Source organism: Onychomys torridus, chromosome 6 (genome assembly GCF_903995425.1).
Source record: "Onychomys torridus chromosome 6, mOncTor1.1, whole genome shotgun sequence".
Taxonomy (NCBI): Eukaryota; Metazoa; Chordata; class Mammalia; order Rodentia; family Cricetidae; genus Onychomys; species Onychomys torridus.
The window spans coordinates 93,940,615-93,961,754 of NC_050448.1; positions in this window are offsets into that span (position 1 = coordinate 93,940,615).

A 21,140-nucleotide genomic window follows, 5' to 3' on the forward strand; every position below is an offset into this window, starting at 1 on the left:
ACAACCCCATTCTTTGAGACAGGCTCTTAAGTATTCTACTCCTAGTCTTGGGAACTCATTATGTAGCCAAGGACGGCCTTGCCTTGCTGATCCTTTCACCTCCACCTCCTGAGTGCTGGAATTACAAGCATGCCTCACCCAGCCAGGACTGTGCAGCAGTGGAAATTGATCCCAGGGCTTCATGCATGCTAGGCAAGCACTCAATCAACTGAGATAACTAAGCTGCATCCCTACTCTTCCAAATTTTCTCCATAGACAAATGAATGAGAAGTAAAGTCGAAAATCAAAGCTGGAAGATGTCAAACCATCACTATGGGATAATCTTTTCTATCTCAGAGGAAAAGAACCGCTTAGAATACATTTGATCTCTACTGGGATGTAGTATCTTAGTTAGATGTAGAAATACTAATAAAACACAGAGCTACTATCTATAACTTTTTTATGAGTTATGCTCTACTTTTCTTAAGAGAAATTTTAGACCAAATTTATAATTTTGTTCCAAGTTAAAGCTTTAAGTGTAGTTAATCTTAAACTCTTAATCTTTAACCTGGGATCTCATGTCTCACAGAGATGATGTGTACTTCAGTTAAATTTATTTTGATGCATTTAAAACTGCAAAATAATGTTTTTGATAATTCTCAGTTGTGAATTATATTTCTTCGAAAAAAATAAGGTCTACTGTGTCAAGCATAGCACTTTTTAATTTCAATCAAAAATTTGATCTAAGTGATTTACAAATCATATTTGAAACATGGAGATGGCTGATTTTAGTTTTATCTCTTTGCTTTTATTTGTTTATCAAAATGTGGGGCTTCTTTTGTAAAACAAACAAACAAAAAGCAACAGAAACGCCTATAATTTCTGCATAGAGTTTGTTTTAAAGAATTAACTTCTGCCTTCCTTTTTGATTGTTTTTCCCATTTTCTTCTTTTTTTGGATAAGAGAGACTTTTACATGACACTCTCTTCAATGCTTATTGTGATACAAAATTATACTATATTTAAGTATCAATATTCATATTAAGAAAAGTTATTTTTTCTTTTGCATTTACTATATGTAATAAATCATTTTTTGCAGCAGATCCAAATGGCGACTGAATTTTTTAACTGCATTAAGTTTTAAGTTCATCTAGTAGTAGATTTTACAAAATTATTTATATATTAGTAAATGTATGTATTGAACACATCCATATCTGAATAAGTAATTTACGGTGATGGTAACACTTACATTATTAATCTGTTTTTACTAAGACTATTAAATGTTCTCCAAGGCATCTAACTGGAACTAAGGAAGCATGGATGTGAGTTCTTCAATAGAGCAAATTTAATTTTTTTTTTTCTACAACACATGTAGCTGGAACTGTGCTGAGTGTTTAATATGGTCTCGATTTTGGTGAATTCTTTTGCACTTACTCCATTCAATTCTTCCTGCCAGTGGCCACTTCATCCTAGTTTAATTGTGGAGGGCCGAGAGCTGTAAAAGTGCTCACTCTCAGTGTAAAGTGAAGAACTCTGAGCTCCACTGTGCAAAACGTAAGTCTGATGAAGCTGGCTGCAAGCAGAACGTTGTTCCTACTGTCCTGTCATTTCACAGGCACTTCAGTTTCTGAAACAGGTTAAACCAAGGGAATTTGGAATGTATGTCCTTTAAATGTTTGCAAAATTGATATACTGGGGCTTAAAGCCCACTAAAAATATTTACGTGTCTTTAAATAACATGTGGATAAAGAAAAATGTTTAGGATGATAAGCATTAAGTACCAGGAAGTGTTCTTAATTTAAAAACAAACAAAGAGCTAATTTGGGTTGTTCCTTTTATCACCTCACAGAAGGTACTTTTAATGCACTGACCCCTCACTTCTGTAAAATAGTGCAGTCTGGTTCTGAATTTGAGATGTCTTATTAACATCAAAACTAAATTTGTGCTGTCCTGAAAGGCTAGGAAGAACACAGTCTGCCATTGTGGAGTATAACCCTGAGCTCTCTCCCAAACCCTCTATTCCTTTCTGATACTGATTTGATTGATAATAGGAGCTCAGAGGGGTTACTACCTCCCCCAGTCCTCATTCCTGATGGACTCTGGGCCCATGTATGAGAAAAGGCTACAATGGATACCTTTTCTGAACTGATGATAGAACTGAATACAGAGTTTTATGCTGTAAGAGACACAAGTGGTCTTTGAGGCAGTCTCTCCTTTTTAAAGTTCCTCACTATAGTGTATTGGATATGGTGATACACTCCTGTGATCCCAGTACCTTTGAGGGATAAGGGTCATGAATTCAAGGCCAGCTTTTGCTGCATAGTGAGACTATCTCAGAAAGCCAGAAGTAAATAGAAAATAAAAATACAAATAATGCTAAGACATGGAGCTTTACTGATCACTCAGTTTCCTTTCAGGATGAGAGGTTTTTCTCCCCCAGAAGCCCTGCAGGTAGTAATCTCCCTGAAGCTCGGAACAGATCAGTATGAGTGTAGTTGGACCTAAAGAATTCATCATGAGCAAAATTATAATGACAGAAGTGATCACTAGGAAAATAAATCTTGTCCACATAAAGTTTGCTCACGATGTTATCATTCTTCAATCAATTAGAGGATAATCTTATAAGGGTTACTTAATTTATAAGCTATGTTAAGGCTTTATTTGATATCAAAGCACTGCTTAAACATAGCCTAACAAACACACATACAATTGTTTTTCTCCCTTCTGAAGTAGAGACTGGAAACACAACTTTATGTCTAGTTATTAACGCTAATACTTATATTAACATTAGAATAACTGATTTTTTTCATTCAGTGTGGCTTCTCATTTGCACAAAGGCATGATCCTCTCCTTTTCTGCCTGCATATGATGATGAGGCTGCCCCTGCTCTCATCCTGTAGCTGAACTTCCACTCTCAACAGCAATCCCATCTTCACAAGAGCATCAGCTGGACACTGAACATACCTAACCATGGCTGAAAATATCTCTCCACATAGAACTGAAAATATGGCCCAGCTGCCAGTCTCACAACCCCCTCGTTGAGGAGCACTAACTGCTTCTAAGCTGGGTGCAGCTAGGGCCTGCCCATGCAGTGCAGAATTCTTCCAGTGTCAGATGAGCTCTGCCCTCCATGTGATTGTTTCACACTGGAGTGCTGCAAGTTTATTTGTGCTCTGAGAATGATTAACTATAAAATAATATTAGTTCCAAATAACCAGCACATTGATAGTTACAATTTACTGAGTGCCTACAATGTCGCATGCACTGGGCATGATATTTCATCTGCCATCACCTCATTTTACTTAGAAGGATTTTATACTCATTCTTCATTCTTCATCTCATCTTATAAATGGGAAAACTCTGCTTACAGATACTGTCACCTGCACAGATTTGCACAGTAAACGATGGGTGGAGCATAAGGGTAGTCTTTGTGAAAGCCCCTGTTTACTGTTCCTCACTGTCCTGCCACTTCTGTGCCTCCTTAAAGCAACCGGCAAAGATGAGAGAAGCGTAAGAACAGAACGTCTGTTTGGGAATTAGCCAACATTTGTTGCAGCTTCTATCTACGGCTACAAGTTAAATGGTGAATCGTAGTTCAACTAACCACAATTCTAAACAATTTCAGAGTAGTTATATTTCATGTGAAGGAAAATATTGTAAAGCTTCTGCCACGGTGAACTATCATTACTACGTTGATGAGAGTTTCTGAAGTGTTTGCATGGCCTCCTCCCATCTTATAGCTTCAGTCACAGAACACAAATCCTCATTTTCTTTTTCTTTCTTTCTTTCTTTCTTTCTTTCTTTCTTTCTTTCTTTCTTTCTTTCTGTTTTTTTTTTTTTTTTGAGGAAGATATGGGATTCACTGATGATGGTTCAGATTCTTAAGAAATTTGAATTTAGCCGCATATATTCATTATGCTGCATAGATGAAGATGTGGATGATGTGAAGCAGGGTGGGCAGTGGATAAAGAAGGTTTCAGAATATGTGATGAAGCATAACATACAGTTTCCTCCTTCAAGAAGCAAAACACTGGATACAATGTTATAAAACACCTCAGGCTATGTCAAGAAAACTAGACTTAAATATGTGAACATTCTCCTGTTATTCTTGTAAATGCATCGACTTAATCAGGACTTAATCTAGGAATGTATAGTATGCTTTGAAATTGGTCTTACGAAAGTTAAGCGTGTGCCCTTCTAAATAGAATAAAAATTAATGAGGACACACAAGCTACTTTAAATATGTATACATACTATTTTGAAAGGTGGTGCTTACACAGTGTTATCATTTCCTTTTGTAGCTCTCACAGAGAAAACCCATTTCCCTATGCATTCTCCTACACATAGTGTACTTTTCTTAGAACTTCAAACATGATTATATCACAGGCCAATTTCATGATATTTTGAAAAGAACAATCTATGGTATAGTAAACTGACATTTTCTCTGTTACTGAGCTATCCTTTTTGTGTGTCAACTCTTGGCATATTTTCTTACCAGTGTCTCCTTTCCTAAAGTTGATAAATTAGTAAATGATGATGAAGTAAAAAGTAAGTTGGTGCTACAACCTGGTACTTTCACAGTGATGTTGGTGAAGCTATCACAGTTCCAAATGTTTCCACTAGAAATAATAATGACCATCATTTTCATCTAAGTTTTAAGTATCTAGGAAAACATTCATAGTATATAATTTTTCACACCCATGAAGATAAGTCACATAAAGCTATTGTGAGCCAGTGAAAACTGTAACAGGCCAAAGAAAGGGTTATTAAATTTTATTTCAGTCATTCATTGACTTCTCACAGTGCCAAGCACAATACCAGGCACAAGCCTCTATTTCCACACAGGTTCAAAAAGAAATTCAAAAGACAATTCTTACTTTAAGTTTGTGGTGTGTTGGAAAAGATTAAAAAAAAAAACTGATGAAGAGAAAACAGAATTGCAAATTGTGAAAGTTTTTATAGGATAAATTGTATTTCAAAGAAGCAGGCAGAAATTGGGCAGGACAATGGAATGAAGGTGTCTATGTGACACTCTCAAAGGTAAGAAAGGGGCTGATTAATAAATGGCAGCTAGATGGAAAGAAGCCAGAAGGGCATCAAAATGTTTTAATCTACATCCACTGCTTCCTCCTTTGGTTTTCTTCCTTTGAAAAATAAAATAATGGATATTCAGTAGTTAGCCTCGTACTCAGAGAAGTTGTTCTCCTTGCCTAAACATTTGCTGAAGAGATATCAGTTATTTTATTTATTTGCTTTTTAATTATTTTTATTTTATTGCATTGATTTTTTTTTTTTGCCTGCATGTATTTCTGCGTGAGGGTGTCAGGTCCCCTAGAACTGAAGTTACAGACAGTTGTGAGTTTCCCTGTGGGTGCTGAGAATTGAAACCGGTCCTCTGGAAGAGTAGTAGTCAGTGCTCTTAACTGCTGAGCCATTTCTCCAACCCCTCATTTTATTTTATTTTTTTAATAGGGTAAATCATAAAAGCAAAGAATTTACTTCCAAGCAGCAGCTTTATGGAGTGAAGACAGATAAAGTTTCTAATACTCAGGATGCTCTTCAGAGCTGATTGTGTTGCTAAGAAACTGCCATCTCTAGATAGCAGCAATCTCCCTGTAAACTCCTTGTGTTGGCCATGCTCTATGAGGAAGATTAGGTGTTTTTGAGAACATCAAATCTACGCTTATGCTATCATGTTCTCAGAATAATAATGGATGTCTTCTTATCACAATGAGTGCATTGACTTTCCCAAATATACACTCTTTGGAGAAGACAGAAAGTTGGAATTGTTAACCAAAAACATCTCCAAGTATTTTCTTGTGAAGTCATCATGTTAGAGGAACACATATCCTACCACTAAAATCCACATGTTTTGTTTTTTGTTGTTGTTGTTGTTGTTGTTTGAGACAGGGTTTCTCTGTGTAGCTTTGTGCCTTTCCTGGAACTCACTTGGTAGCCCAGGCTGGCCTCAAACTCACAGAGATCCACCTGGCTCTGCTTCCCGAGTGCTGGGATTAAAGGCGTGCGCCACCACCGCCCAGCTAAATCCACGTGTTAATATCCCCTACCAGATGGTCTCAATACACATGAATCCTAGAAGGGGCTTTATTTAACTTTGAAATATTTACATGGCCAAAATAAATCGGAAAACATCCCCAACATTATGTATAGCTTTGTTGTTCGTGAATATGAAGTTGACATAAAATGCCATGGTAACAATGGCATGTGTCTCTACAGTTCCACAACAATAATGAAAAGAAAAACGGAAGAAAAATCAATTAAATTGGTTTTGTATAGAGAATGCAAAGCTTTGTCTGTGTTTCAATGACTATTCTAAGCTTCCTTTGCTCCAAATGTTCTTAATAGATTGAAACATGGAGTAGAATTCCATTCAAAATTAACTTAATTTATCTGTTCACTAATTACTAATCTAGGAATTCCATTTTCTACAAAATGGTAACACTTCTGGATTTAAATTTAAATAGTAGGCTCTATGAATATGCTGCCAGGTGAGTAGACCCAGCCATGGTCCCTCCTCAGCTTCAGTTTAATAATTAGTCAGATTATCATATATGTCACTCTGCCTGTACAAATATTAACTAAATATTATTTTAATCTAATTTTAAATATGTATAGAGTTAAGTTGGGAATGAAAATATGGCTTCTGTGACAACTGTAACAGGATCCATGTCTAAGTTTAAGATAGTAAAGTTCTAGAACAAACATTTTGCAAAAGAAATAGAAAGAAGCTAATGAATTGGACCTGAGTTTGTCCTCCAAAATCCTTGTAAGAAAGTTGGATGTGGCGGCTTTTATAATACTAGTGCTGAGAACATTAGATATGTGGGTCCCTAAGGCTTGTTGGCCAGGTAATCCAACCCTCATTAGGGATTTTTTTTTTAAATCAGGGATTTCTAATCTACTAAGAGAACCCACCTTAAAAAATAAAATAAATAAAAGAAAAAAAAAAGAATGTAGATATCAGCTAAAAAGGTAGGACATCAAAGGTCATCAATCCCATCCTCTGGCAATCACATACACATATGAGTACCCATGAACATGCACAGAACACAAGCACACAAATAAGTTGACTTGAAATAATAATTAGTGCTAAGTTTAAATTCTGGCCACATTATAGCAGTTATTGGAAATAAAACTTTACCTGAATGATGGATGGAAAATAAAAAAAATAATTATGAACCAATTTGCTATTTTCACAGTACAAAGAAAGAAGAAATAATTCACAAACATTTTGTTCAAGCACTGCCCTACTGAGGGTAGTGGAAAATCATTTTCTTGTTTCAGTTAGGACTTGCTTCTTATGGTTTTGATCAAGTTAGATGTACTTCTCATAAGACAGATATCATCACTGGACAGGTGTCATGAATATTTAGTCAAAGATAAAGTAGATTTTTCTGTGAATAAAACAACTTAGTAAACAACATGAAGATGCCATCAACATTGGATCTCACACGGGACTGATGAGTGGTCTTTCTGTGGTATTGTACTTCCTTATGATGACTCCCTTATCATATCCATCACATTGTATTATAATTATTGATTCATAAGCCTTCTTTCTCACTAAAAGCTCCCTGAGTACACAGTGGTCCTCTCTAAATTACCTCCCACTGCTTTCTTACTAATGGTATGCACTCAGTAAATGCAAAGTGAAATGATAAGTGTATGAATGAGAAGGCAGGGACTGTAACCAAGATGAATTTAAAGTCATATTAGATAAATTAGGAGTTGGGTAGAAAGGAGAAAACAGAATTCTCCCAATGTTAATAAATAAATTAAGAGACTAAGTTTTTAGTGCTGCATAATGCATCAAACTATTGGCATCCATTGGTAGAGAAGAAAAACATGCTGATAAGCCATCTTTCCTTATGTATATTTTTAGTCATGTGGGGTATATAATCTTTATACTCACATAAGGATCTATAGCCTTTGCCTTTAATGATTCATTTTTAAATGAACTGATCCTTACAGCCATGTTATGCTGCTTCATTATTTGGAGAAATTTAATCACACACACACACACACACACACACACACACACACACACAGATTCAAATAGTTGTCTTTTAAGAAACAAAGATACGTATGTATGTATGGATACTATTTCCACTAAAATGTCATTTTAGTCAATATAGAGGAGTAAAAATAGAAACAGTTTTGAATAGCTAACACTTTAGGAGTAGCCATCTGCTTCTCGGGAAGATATAAATGTGTTTTATTTCTTTCCTCAAAGTAATCCAAATGATTTCATTCCTAAAATCTGAGATTATGATATTTTCCCCCAAATACAATTTCTGATATGTTATAATTTAAATGACCAAATAATCGACTTGTAAACACCTTAAATGAACTTTCAATAAGCCATCAACTGTTGTTGATAGATGCCACATGAAAGGCTCCAGCAGCCATCTGGAGAAGTGTTGGGCAATCAGGCTACCATTTTCCAGACTGAGAAAGCAATCCAAAAGAGAACGGGAAAAGGACCACAGCAGATGGAGGTCCAGCTGAACCAGACAAGTGTGGGTACACACCAGAGAGTGGCTACTTTCACCACTTGTTCTAAACCATGTGTGCACAGAGACATGCAGACATTTGAGGGACACCTCTCTCATAAGAGACAAACAGCAAGGGAGTAAGTGAAGATGCTAAGCTCCTCTGTTAATTCGCAAGAAATCACAGACCAGTTTGGCTAACTTCACTGCAATGTTAAAGCATGTATTTATAAATCAAAATATTGTACTTTCTCCATGAGTATCCCCTATAAAATGTTAGCGGAGAAAGTCTAGGGAATATGTTGAAGCATAATGAGCTAATTTCAATACTGTTTAAGTAAAAGGAAATATAAGCATAAGTCATCTAAATTTGAGGTGTTATCTATTATGTTTTTTCCCTTCAAATCTAACAACTACACTTATTTGAAATAATGTTTGCTTTGTAATATTAACCAAATAAAGCAGCTTAACACAAAAAATATTAAAAAGTTTTATATTTTGAGTTATTTGGGATATAACATTAAGCTACACATCATTCCTGTTACAGTGGAAAATTATAATTTAATAGAGACCTAGGGGATGTTATGTGTGTGTTTCTTCATAAAATATAACTATTTATTTGCTACTTATCACCAGAAATCCTGAATGGTCTTAAATAAAGCAAAGAACTTTGGAAAGATGTGTTCATTCATGGTTTTGGTCTCTGAAATACCAGCATCAGTCTCTTTAATTGTGCACTTCTTGCAGATATTGGAAAGCTTAATCAAACAGCAGAATTCTAAAATGCAAGAGGAAAAAAAGTATACATAGGAAAAGATAAAAGATGTCTTGATCTTTCCTTATCTGTTCGTAACTTTTCTTCTCCTGTATATTTTGCTATAAAATTGCTTGGCTTGCTTACTCTAAATGATACATATAGATAACTCCAGTGATAATTGAACTAACAAAATGCTTTACATTCATGCTGGCTGCTGCAGAATATTTTAACATGCATCTCTATCCTTATCTCATCTACACTGGTGAAGAATACATGCTGCAAGAGACAGATAGAAGGCTTCAGGAGGTGATTCTTCAGAGGCAGTATCATGAAAGCATGATGAGGGTTCTGATGCTGTGCAAACTATTGAAGCTGCACATTTAAATTTGCAGGGGAGAAGGAACGTGGAAATATGTTTTCCTCACAACTGTGCTGTGACTGCTTTTCAAAAGCAACATCCCTCCATCTTAAAATTTATTGGCAAACTTAATTCTAAACCAAGGTTACTTATATTTAATGGAGTTACTCTAACATTGACAATGTGTGTAGCATTTTCTACATTCCAGTAGAGAATTTAGTTTAAATGGATTGCTCAGTTTTCACAGCCACCCTGTAACTTAGACATCATTGTTTTCCTTTTCATTTTGGCAAGTGAGAAACAAAAAACCCAAGAGGAACATAACCGTTATGAACTCTGGACTGTTTTTTTTTTTTTTAAATGTAATTTGATTGATGACCTTGATTTGAAGTTTACCAGCATGCTATACTGCATGTTCCAAACAATGTACTTAAAATGCTATGCTACTGATTACTTTTTAAAAAGAAAAATACAATTAAAAGAAGCTGACTCTCATTTTGGTAATGGTAACATTAATATTTAGTCTCTTCTACATGGATTCAGTATCACAGTTATTTTCCTAAGGGTTTGGTAAAGACTAATATACCATGGGCCAGAAGTTCCTGGTGTGTGGGGTAAATCACTTTACTAAGTGATACATTCTCGGTATGGTCTCTCCTCATGCACAGTCTTTCTTAGTAGGAGAAATATGGTAACTCCTATGTCTATGTGAATAACTTCTATTAAATACCTAAAGAACCTATTTAAGCATGAGTCAGATGAAGTTATAAAAGTTGATAAAATATGGGCAACCATGAATGTGTAAAAATTAAGACTTGGTTGATTTAAATTTCAATTGCGACATAACTTATTCAAATATTAACTATTCTCTTTGATATTGAGAGCTATGAAAGACAATATGAGATGTGAGTTGGATTCAGTGAAGTTAATATCGTTAATAGATATCATTACACAGGTGAATGAAGAAATCAACTTACTAACTCCAACTGTGAAAGAATGTGACTCTTACTTTATGAAACCCACCTTATTTAAGTCACAAAAACAGGCAACCACATTTGTGCCATAGCTAATTTTGAAGATACTCATCAGAAGCCTGGTAGACTCTACCTCTTGACTTTTTACCTATGTCTCATTGGCAGTTGTCATTCATGAACAAAGCCAGGGAAGATAATTATACCTGATTCACTGCCTTGGCTACACAGTTTATCTGTAATCAGCATTAAAATGACATGAAATAATAGGTGTGTTTAGAGCTCCTCTCTCTCTCTCTCTCTCTCTCTCTCTCTCTCTCCCTCTCTCTCTCTCTCTCTCTCCCCATTTCTCTGTCCTTCCCCCTCTCTCTGTGTGTATGTATGTCTTCTCTCTCTCTCCTCCTGTCTCTCCCTCTCCTTCTTTCTTTTATTTATGAAGAAATATTCTTTAAGATTAAGAGAAAATGTTCTTAAGTGTTCTGTGTTTAACAAATAGTCCAATTTCCCTAACCTACCAGTGCAATAAACAATGCACCTGTTCTTTACAATGATTAACAAATGAATGTCTTTATGATACTTGGCTTCTCCGCAAGGTGGTATATAAATGCTAATCGTTTGCTATTTATACTAATTGTAAGGCATATGAACACTTACACACATGTCTAACATCTGCCAGTTTTATGTAAATATACTTTGAAAAGATATGAAATATATACTCATACTTTAGAAGATTTCTCAAATAACCATAATTGCATATTTGCTGTGAGTAATTCAAGTTCAAAAACTATCTCAAGTTTTCAATTTAAAACATGTTTTCAACTTTATCCTATATTGGTGTTTATATTAAATAACCAATTACTTAATTTTCAAAACAAAAAGAACATAGCATTTATCTGTTTTTAATAACACAAAATGTATATGGTTGTACATACATCTGTGAGTGTTCTTTTAAAATTTTTATTTTCCTGCTGGCACTAAACATGAGTTACATTGTCCTAATGAGTTTTTTAGTGTGCCACGTGGCACTGGAAAATACAGTACTGTGCCATGCAGCAGATCTCTAGAATGTAATAATCTTAGGTAAGTGAACTGCACAGTTGTGGGTTAGCAAGTCCCCATTTCTCTGGTCCCTTAGCCACTGGTAGCTGCCTCCTGTGTCTTTGAGATCGACCATTATAGAGCTCCCACAGAAATGTAATCATTCCTGAGATCAATCCCTAATGCCCTGTAAAACTGGGTTTAAACCCTGGGTTGGTGGCTCAAATCCCAGCATTTGGGAAGTACAGGAAGAAGGACCAGAAGTTCAAGGTCATCTTTACCTATCTAGAAATGAAATCATGCACAACTTGACACATGACAGCCTTCTGTCATTTAGCTTAATGTTCTCAAGTCAATCCATGTTGCCATCCATGTATTTGCGTTTTTTTTTCAGGTTAAATTATATTCCATTGAACAAATATATCACATTCATTCAATCATCTGTGGATAGATGTGTAGCTTGCTTCCATATCTCCATGTCATAAATAATGATATCATGAACATGGAAGTGTTCTTTATGATCTCTATTTCAGCTCTTTTAGATAAATATCTAGAAGTGAGATGGCTGAGTAATAACAGCTCTGTTCAACTTTTTTGAGGGTCCTTCATATTGTCTCACATAGTGGCTTCAGCACTTTGCAATTCTTCCAAGTATGTACAAAGTTCCAGTTTCCCCAAGTCCTTTCCCATATTTTGGTTGCTTTAAGGAAAATGATTCTAACAGATGTGAGGTTATATTTCACTTTATTTGCATTTCTCTCTAATGTTTAATGTCACTGAACATTATTGTTCCATATACCCATTGCCATTTGCTTGCATTTATAAAAAACAAAAAGTAAAAGCAGTCATGCCCAAAGCCATTTTTAAATTGGACTATTAAGTGTTTTCTCTATAAAATTGTGGTAGTTCTTCCTATCTTTCTGTCATCTATCTGTCTGTCTGTCTGTCTGTCTTTTTATCTATCTATCTATCTATCTATCTATCCATCCACCTGTCTGTCTATGCATCATTTTAATTAGTTCCATAACAGAAATGTATTTTGCTAGTACTTTTCTAGTTATTTTACACATTTCATTTCTGATTATTGTTCTCTAAAGACTTCACACACACACACACACACACACACACACACACACACACACACACCTTATTTGAACCAATAAACCTTTAATGCCTTTAGTAAAATTACAGGACACAGAAACAACATACAAAAATCAATTGCATTTACATACACTATTGTCAGAGTAGAGTATCTGAAAAGGAATTGAGGAAAGCAATATTTATAGACAGAACACCAAAATATATACATAGACATACTCTTAATTAAGATGAAAGAATAAAAATAGCTTCTTTCATTATTTTGGATCTTCTCCGTGGTATGAAATTCTTCTCACTTGTCTTCCTCCTTAGGTTCAACATGCTCCCCAGCATAAGCTCATTAATGTGTATAATCCCTAGCCTATTTGTAGTACCCATGCCTCTTTTTGTCTTACTATTTATTACTCAAATAGTTTCCCAAACTTGTGTTTACTAAGAACCCAACCTGTAGATATGAATAAAATAAGTTATACAGCATCATTACGTGGAGAAAAAATGTACATCGTGACATTTTCAAGTGGGAATTCACCAAATGTGGAACAGTAATGAATGTGTTGGGTTGTTGCAGAGAGACTTGCATTTTCATTTATTCCAGAATTTAGAAATTATGCCAAATATATAGTTTTATGGGTATAAGGCTCCCAGCTAAGAAAAAAAAAAAAAACTAAGATGATAGCCACAAATATATTTTACCAAAAATATACAAGAGTGCTTTGAAAAAAGTAAGGTTTTAATTTAGATGCTATAACATAATTTTTAGCCTTGAGAATTATTTTTTTATTGAGTCAGTACCTCTCCACAAATCTCAAGTTATTACGAGTCTCTCTCCCTCCAGGAATCTTCCTGACACTAACTCCTGATTTGAGATGTGCAGACTGTACCCAGCTAAGTGTAAAATTTTAGCATGTTAGATCAACTCTTCACCCTAAAGGGATAGAAAGTTCTGATATATTTAAAAAATGAAAGTAAGTCGTAAAAAACTGATAGATCAGTGTTCCAGGATATGGATCATTATGGGCTATGCTCCTTTTTCAAGTTCAAGATTGATTGGCAGGTTTCCTGCTGTGAGTTATTTGTGCTTTCAAGTAGTCAGAGAAGTAAATGTGCATCTCAAATAGGCTCACTAGCTATCAACACTGGCAGGTCTATTTTCCTAATGCCTACTGTAGGTACCTTGAGCCTGAACTTGGCTCAGGCCTGTGGGTGGGCTCTAATAAGTAACAGGACACAATGATAATTCCTCTTACAAATACAGCCACATAAGGAGGCAGAAAAGTACAACATGACATTTGATCAGAAAGCAGACAGAAATGAAAAATACACATTTGACTTTCTGTAAAACACACATTCCAGAACAGAAAATGCTAACTGCAAAGACCCTGTCTCTGTAATGTACTTGGTAGGGTTAAGAATTTTACTCCCAAGACACATTGCTTTTCAGTACTGCTTCTTAGAGCCTGACTTCTCTGTGGTCTCGAATCTCATCTTTCCTCTTCAACTCTTTTCCTTTCATCGTTAAGATGACCTATCATCTCCAGCATAAGTCTTCATGCCCTTCTCCTAGCCTAAATGCCCTCATCTTCTTGGGGCCACAGCCTCTTTCTTGATTGCATAAAAACAACCCAAATTACGTATGTGGTTGGATATTGTAATTTATGCATGACTTAAGAAGATATCTTAGAATTTCTACATATGGAAATATTAGTGTGTTACCCTAAGTGTCTTTATGTTTCTTCTGGACACAGAGCACATCTCCTTGGATCAGTGAGTCAAAGCATTGCCTGAAAGACCAAGAATCAAACCCAATCACTGGGTCTCTGAGACTGTGTGTTTCTTGGATTTGGTGCAAGTTTATTCTTCAATCTAATTGCTCCTGTTTCCTTTGCCAGTGTGATGCCAGTTCTTAATGGTGCATTGATGGTCCCTCTATGCCGATGGTTGTTGCTGCTGTTGTGTGCTGATGGTTTGTTTTTTCTTCCTCCTAAGACAATGCACCCCTTGTCACCCAGACACACATAACGTTCCATTTCCTTCTCTAAAATGTAATCAGAAATGTAATGAATGTTTACTCTTCTAGGCACCCTTGTACTTATTGAAGTTACTCATAAGTGAGAAAATACACGGCCTGAACTTCCATAACTAGAAATTAGAGGGAAGAAGGCTGGCTTAGAAATAAGCACAATAGAGAATGTCCTAAGGATTGTACACAAAGAGCAGCTTTGAGGACAGATACTCAGCTGTGCTTGACACCTTCCTGGGGACAGGACCACTGCAGCTGAATCTGGAAGCAGAGGAACTCAGACACATGCCATTTAAGAGCAAGGAAAGAGCAAGTGTGATGACTTCATAGTGTGAATAAGAAGGTGGGTAACCAGATGATTGGATCTGTGATTCCATTCACAGGTCTCTAATACTAGAGAGCAGAGTAACTCTGGAAGAAACCTTATCTGAGATGATACTGTATTTGAATCTATTGTTCCCATGCTAGGCATACATAGTAACACCATGAATTTTTGCTGTTGTTTCTCTCTTTTGACCAAGTAAAGATGAAAGTCATGTTTCTGAGAAAACTCAGTATCCATATTGGAAATACATGGGAATTCATACTTAAAAGCATACCTCAGGTCTGGGAGATGGTTCAAATGGTAAAGAGCTTGCTGCACAAGAATAAGGACCCACAAGAACCCATAGTCTCCCAACAGCCACATAAAAAGCCTGGTGTGACGTGTGCAACTGTAATCTCAGTGCTGGGAGGCAGCAGGGACAGAAGGATCCATGGTATTTGCTGACCCATCAGCCTCCTCTAGTTGATGAAGTACAGGTTCAGTGAGATAGCCTGTATCAAAGACTTGGGAAGTAACTGAGGAAGATATCTGACTTCCCATTCTAGCCCCAGCATGCATACACGCACATGAACATTTACAATACTCACATATACAAAGTGCATCCAAACACACCTGAGCTCTTGACATTTTCAGGTTTGAGAGACTTTCAAGGTTCACAGAGAAACACAGTGCAGTACTGATCTGGTTAAGCTGAGAAATCCACTGACTAGAGACAACCACTTTGCCTGTTGGATTTCTTTCCACAAAATAAATAAGCCCAACAAAATAAAAACAGGTTTTTAGCCATTCTGAGAGGTGTTTGGCATGCGGGGATGGTTATGAACAAGCTATGACACTGGGCACTATGCTTGGAGGTCATTTAGATCCACCCACTTGCAAAGTAACTTTTTCTAGATTACCAAAAACAAAAAATAAACCAAAGAGTAGTTTCAAAAAGGCATTGTAGTTTTCAAATATCAGAAATTTGGGGGAATGTAGACGAAATTCTAAACAGTCTTAGTAAATAAGAAACATAGAGCCAAATACAGAGGAAATAGCCAAAGAGATCAGAGCAATAGCCATGACTAGATTTAGCTTACCACCAGCAGTAGCTTCCCCAGAGAGAGAGTTTCTTTCTCCTGACTTGTGTTTTTATTGCCTTTCTGTTCTGCCTTCTCATTGGCCCTAAGCCAAGCCACATGACTTTCTCATCACTTCCTATCTATACAGACCTCCAGGTCTCTATGGTTGGTACTGGCATTAAAGGCTCCTGTCACCATGCTTGGCTGTGTCCGTGACCACACAGAGACTCTGCCTGCCATGTGATCAGATTAAGGGCATATGTTACCACCGCCTGACTTCTGCTTAATGGCTATTTGACCTCTGATCTCCAGGCAACTTTATTTATTAACATACAAATAAAATATCGTATTTTATCACAAATAAAGTATCACCACAGGGAAGCTTGTAAGCAGTACGATTTCAAATGGGAAATCTATCGATACAAGTCTAATATGAAGGATAGCTCTCCTATTTCTGGCAACTTCCTAGATGTTTCTCCTATAACCCACATGCCAGCATTATTAAATCTCTCAGCCTTGAGGAGCACAGTGGCCAAAGGGAAAGCCCTCAATCAGTTGTCCTTTTTTTTAAAGCAACCCTTGTCCCCACTTCCATTAAACTAAATATCCTAAAATTGGCTTAATTGCAATACCTAAAGGCAAGCTTGCAGTCTGTGAAAGTGCTTTGGATAAGAAAAAAAGAAAAAAAAAGATGGAGTGCTCTAATATTAGCAGGGCTACTGGAAGATGAGTGACACATCAAAGAAATTGGAGTTGTTTTTTCATGATAATTTAAGGGACTCAGAGTTCTCTGAAACCAAACCAACGCTCTAATAAGCACTATGCTCTTAGACTCAACTAAGCACTTGCAACAGACATTGAGTATTATTTATTAGCTAACATGAACAATTAAATTGTAATATAGGTGATATTTTTCTCAAGAGGAAATATCTCAACTCCCTAGAGAATTGTAAAGATTGTTAATAACTAGGAAGACAGCTAGAATATTTTAATAATAGCATGAACACCATCACCAGGTAGAAAATACCAGAAAACAAAGCATTAAAAAGTGCTTATACATTGATGTTTGTTGTTTGTAGTGTGATGTCTACTTGCAAAGTGCTACAGAAATTTAATGAATATTAAATTTGGAACAAATAAGAAGGAAATCAAACACCACCCCAACCTGTCCTCCTCTTTTTCTTACAGGTTATAAGTATTAAAAATTGCAAGTGGGTAGGTTTTTGCCTGAAAGATTTCTACCTTTTGAATTTGATTTCACACATATCAGAAGGTCCCTGTCTGTCTCCTTATTGCCAAAGAAATCATTTGCCTTGGTTGGGATAAAAATTAAGTTTTTCATTTTCTTCCCTGAGTTAAACTGATAGAGATCTGAATGACCACAGATGGGAACACTTTATTTCCATCATTTTCTGGTAGACATGACAGCCTTACTGGTTATTTAGCAGTGTCTGTTCCTAATGTCTGCTCCAGAAGAGATATTTTTCTTTCTCTTGCATCACCACAGAGGATGCATCATTCAAAAGAACATTGCCCTCTAAACTTTTCAGATTTCCAGGGCAGTCTTTAAGGGTTTCAACTGCCATTAGGAGATAGGAAGGTAAAGTAAATGCCTGGAGTGGGTCTTCTCAGAGCAGTGAGGAACCAGAAATACATGCATGGTGCAAAGAAACAGCCCGTTACATTTCTGGGCAATTGTTGTTATGTGTGACTACAAGTTCAGTGTCATAAGATCTTCCAAATTACAAAGAGAAGATTGAAACATGGGAATTCGTTTGTGTGTGTGTGTGTGTGTGTGTGTGTGTGTGTGTGTGTGTGTGCATGTACAAATATATATAAATCCTGATGCTTAAATACTGTCTTAAATTTTAAAAAAATATTATGTCAGCCAATATTGCATTTTGGGGGCCAAATACAGCTTGCCTATAGCCAGTTTTCTATCACCATATCTCTGCCTATTTTATGCATGGTTAATTTATGTAACTCATGTTTGAGCACCAGTACAAATCCAAGTAACTTAGATCAAAATGGAGAGATGTCCCAGAAAGTAAAAATGCTTGCTTAGAAAGCATAAGGACCAGAGTTCTAATCCCAGCATTCAGGTAAAAATTTGGGTGTGCTTATAAACCCCAGCATCTCCAGGGGATGGAAACAGAGAATTCCAGGGTTGGTGACCACCAGCCTAGCTCTAGCTCCTTGAGAGAACCAGCTCTCTCTCTCTCTCTCTCTCTCTCTCTCTCTCTCTCTCTCACACACACACACACACACACACACACACACACACACACACACACCTAGATCAGCAAATGTTCATTTGCATCTATTCTTTGTCAGTTTTACTCCTTTTTCATGATAAAATTATTTACCATTCCCACCTCTGTTGTGATGAGCTATCTTGCACATTCTTTTAAATCCTAACTTCATCTAAATATTCAGATTAAAATTGTCTACATACAAAATCCTTTAAAAGACAGATACTGAATGTAATGATACCTCAGCCATGGCTCTTATGATGTTTGCTTGACAACATGAAGAGAAACCTCAGAGGCACTAGTCATGCCACTACCATAATCTGGTGTTTTCCAAATCTAAAGTCTCTCAGAGGTAATGCCATGGTATGATTCAAGTTTGTCATTAAAATATGGGTTCTGTTTAATACTAAGACATTTGAGGATGGCCAAGATCACTTAGCAGTGAAAGCATGGTGGATGATGTCAAGCCTGACGAGCTGAGTTTGGCCCCTGACATGCACAGGATGAAACAAAAGTACATGCTACTGCAAGTTGTCTTTTGACCTCCACATGCATGCCATGACACACACATGACCACATACATGCACATATGAACACAAAATAAATAAAAGTGTGATGAAATAAAGAAATCTGAGAGTACTTGTTCCTTAGATTATACATTTTAATTTTTTGATGTTTAAAGACAGTGACCTTATCTTCATACCAATTGATTCCTACATGTCTATCTACATAAATGTTTCAGAGCATTCATGAGTACTCAACTTTGTGCTAACTTCTCTGTGACATTTTCCATTATTTTTATCATGTTCCCTAAGTTTCATATACCAACATGTGTGATATAAGATCAGTATTTATACTTGTGGGTGATGGTATGTGACTGAGATTAAAAAGCAGTGTGTAGATTTAGAGTCACAAATCTCCACTGAGGAAAATTGGCAAGATCTAATAACAGACTATGTAAAAAAAAATCAAATATAGAGCATGGATAAGTGACAAATTGGAAATGGGAAATGGAAACGCAAGTGACAGTACTTAAGACAGAGAATTCAACAGTGAACAAGGGATTTGGGGATGAAGTGAAGGAACTTGTTGGAAAGTTTAATGTGTGACACACTGAATTTTAAGTTCCAAGAAGACTAAGAGCGGTCTAGCAAAGACTTGGAAATACAGCTACAGATGGAAGTGTCAGAGAGAAGGAGGCTTAGGAATTGGCTCCATCAGTAAAGCACTTGTCAAACAAGCATGAGGGTGGATCCCTGGCATGTGTGTAAAAGGATCTGATAGGGGTGTTCTCTCAGCATTGGGGAAGCAGAGACAAGCTGGGCCTTGAGACTTTCTGGTCACTTAGCAGAGCCTCCATGGTCAGCTCCAGGGATATGAGAAACTCCATGTCACAAAACATGGTAGGTGATGCCTAAGGAGTAATACTTAGGGCTGTATTTTGGCCTCCACATGCACACACACACACACACACACACACACACACACACACACACACACGAAGAGTTGGAGATAGTATGTGCTGTGAACAAAGTCTGCTGGGTCAATGACTTTAACTTGATAAAAGAACAGTACAGAGAAGAGAAGCAAGGTTTTCTTCCACTTGGAAGGTTATGTGGACAGGCTTTCTTCACACCAAAGATATAGGACATGACCCTTGTTGTACACACTTTTTGCTCTCTATTCATTTTCCTTGCTGTGGCATGTGTGTGGCAAGTACTTACATGTTTCTAAGTTGGAGACATATGAATCTCTCCCACTGCAGAATGCAAGGTGTGAAAAATGGAAGAGACCCCAGAAGAACATCAACAAGGATTATTTAACAGGAAGAGAAGGAGCATAGGGAAGAGAAACCGAAAGAGCAGAGTGTTTTGAGGACATGGAGAATTGTCCTACAGGCTGATATGCTCCTGCAAGTTCAGTGGAAAGAAACAAGGGCTTAAAGTCAGCAGTTGGGATTGAGAACAGGAGAAGGCTAGAAAATGTGGCTCATGTTATAAATTAATCACTGGAACTAATCACTGGGACTTTGGAATACATCCTTTGATGAGTTGTAAGTCAATCTGTGTAAGGCAAGTTTCCAAACCCACAATTTAGCAACATAACTGGTAATATAGATCTAGTCTCAGGGACTAACGGGCAATTAATTGCGCTGAGTTTCATTACAGGTTTCCTAATTGAAAGTGCTTCCTGCTGAGAGGGCAAGCTGGGTATACATTAAAGGATAAACATGAAATGAGATATTTCAACCCTAGTTTTTTTTAACAATTAAAAACTCCAAATATAGACATACCTGGGAATGCATTGACCCACTTAAATATTTCAAAAATTTCAGTTAACATCCTCTTGTGCTAAAAAAAAAAAATAAAACAAAACACCAAAGTATAAATATGATAAAAGTCTAGCAATTCTTAACAAAATTCAAATGTCATTGTGTGTGTATTTTTTTATTTGTCATTACTTCAAATGTTTGCTTCTTTCTCTGACGTGCAAATAGCCATTAATTTTTTTTCCTTTTTTAAAATTTATTATATTTGTGTTTTAATTTTATACATCAGCCATGGGTTCCTCTGTCCTGCCCCCTCCTGCCCCTGCCCCCACCTACCCACCAGCCCCTCCCCTCCATTCCCATCTCCTCCAGAGACAACTGAATAGCTTGAACTGTTTGGGAGGCACCCAGGCAGTGGGACCTGGACATGTCCTTAGTGCATGAGCTGGCTGTTTGGAACCTTGGGCTTACACAGGGACACTTTGCTCAGCCTGGAAGGAGGG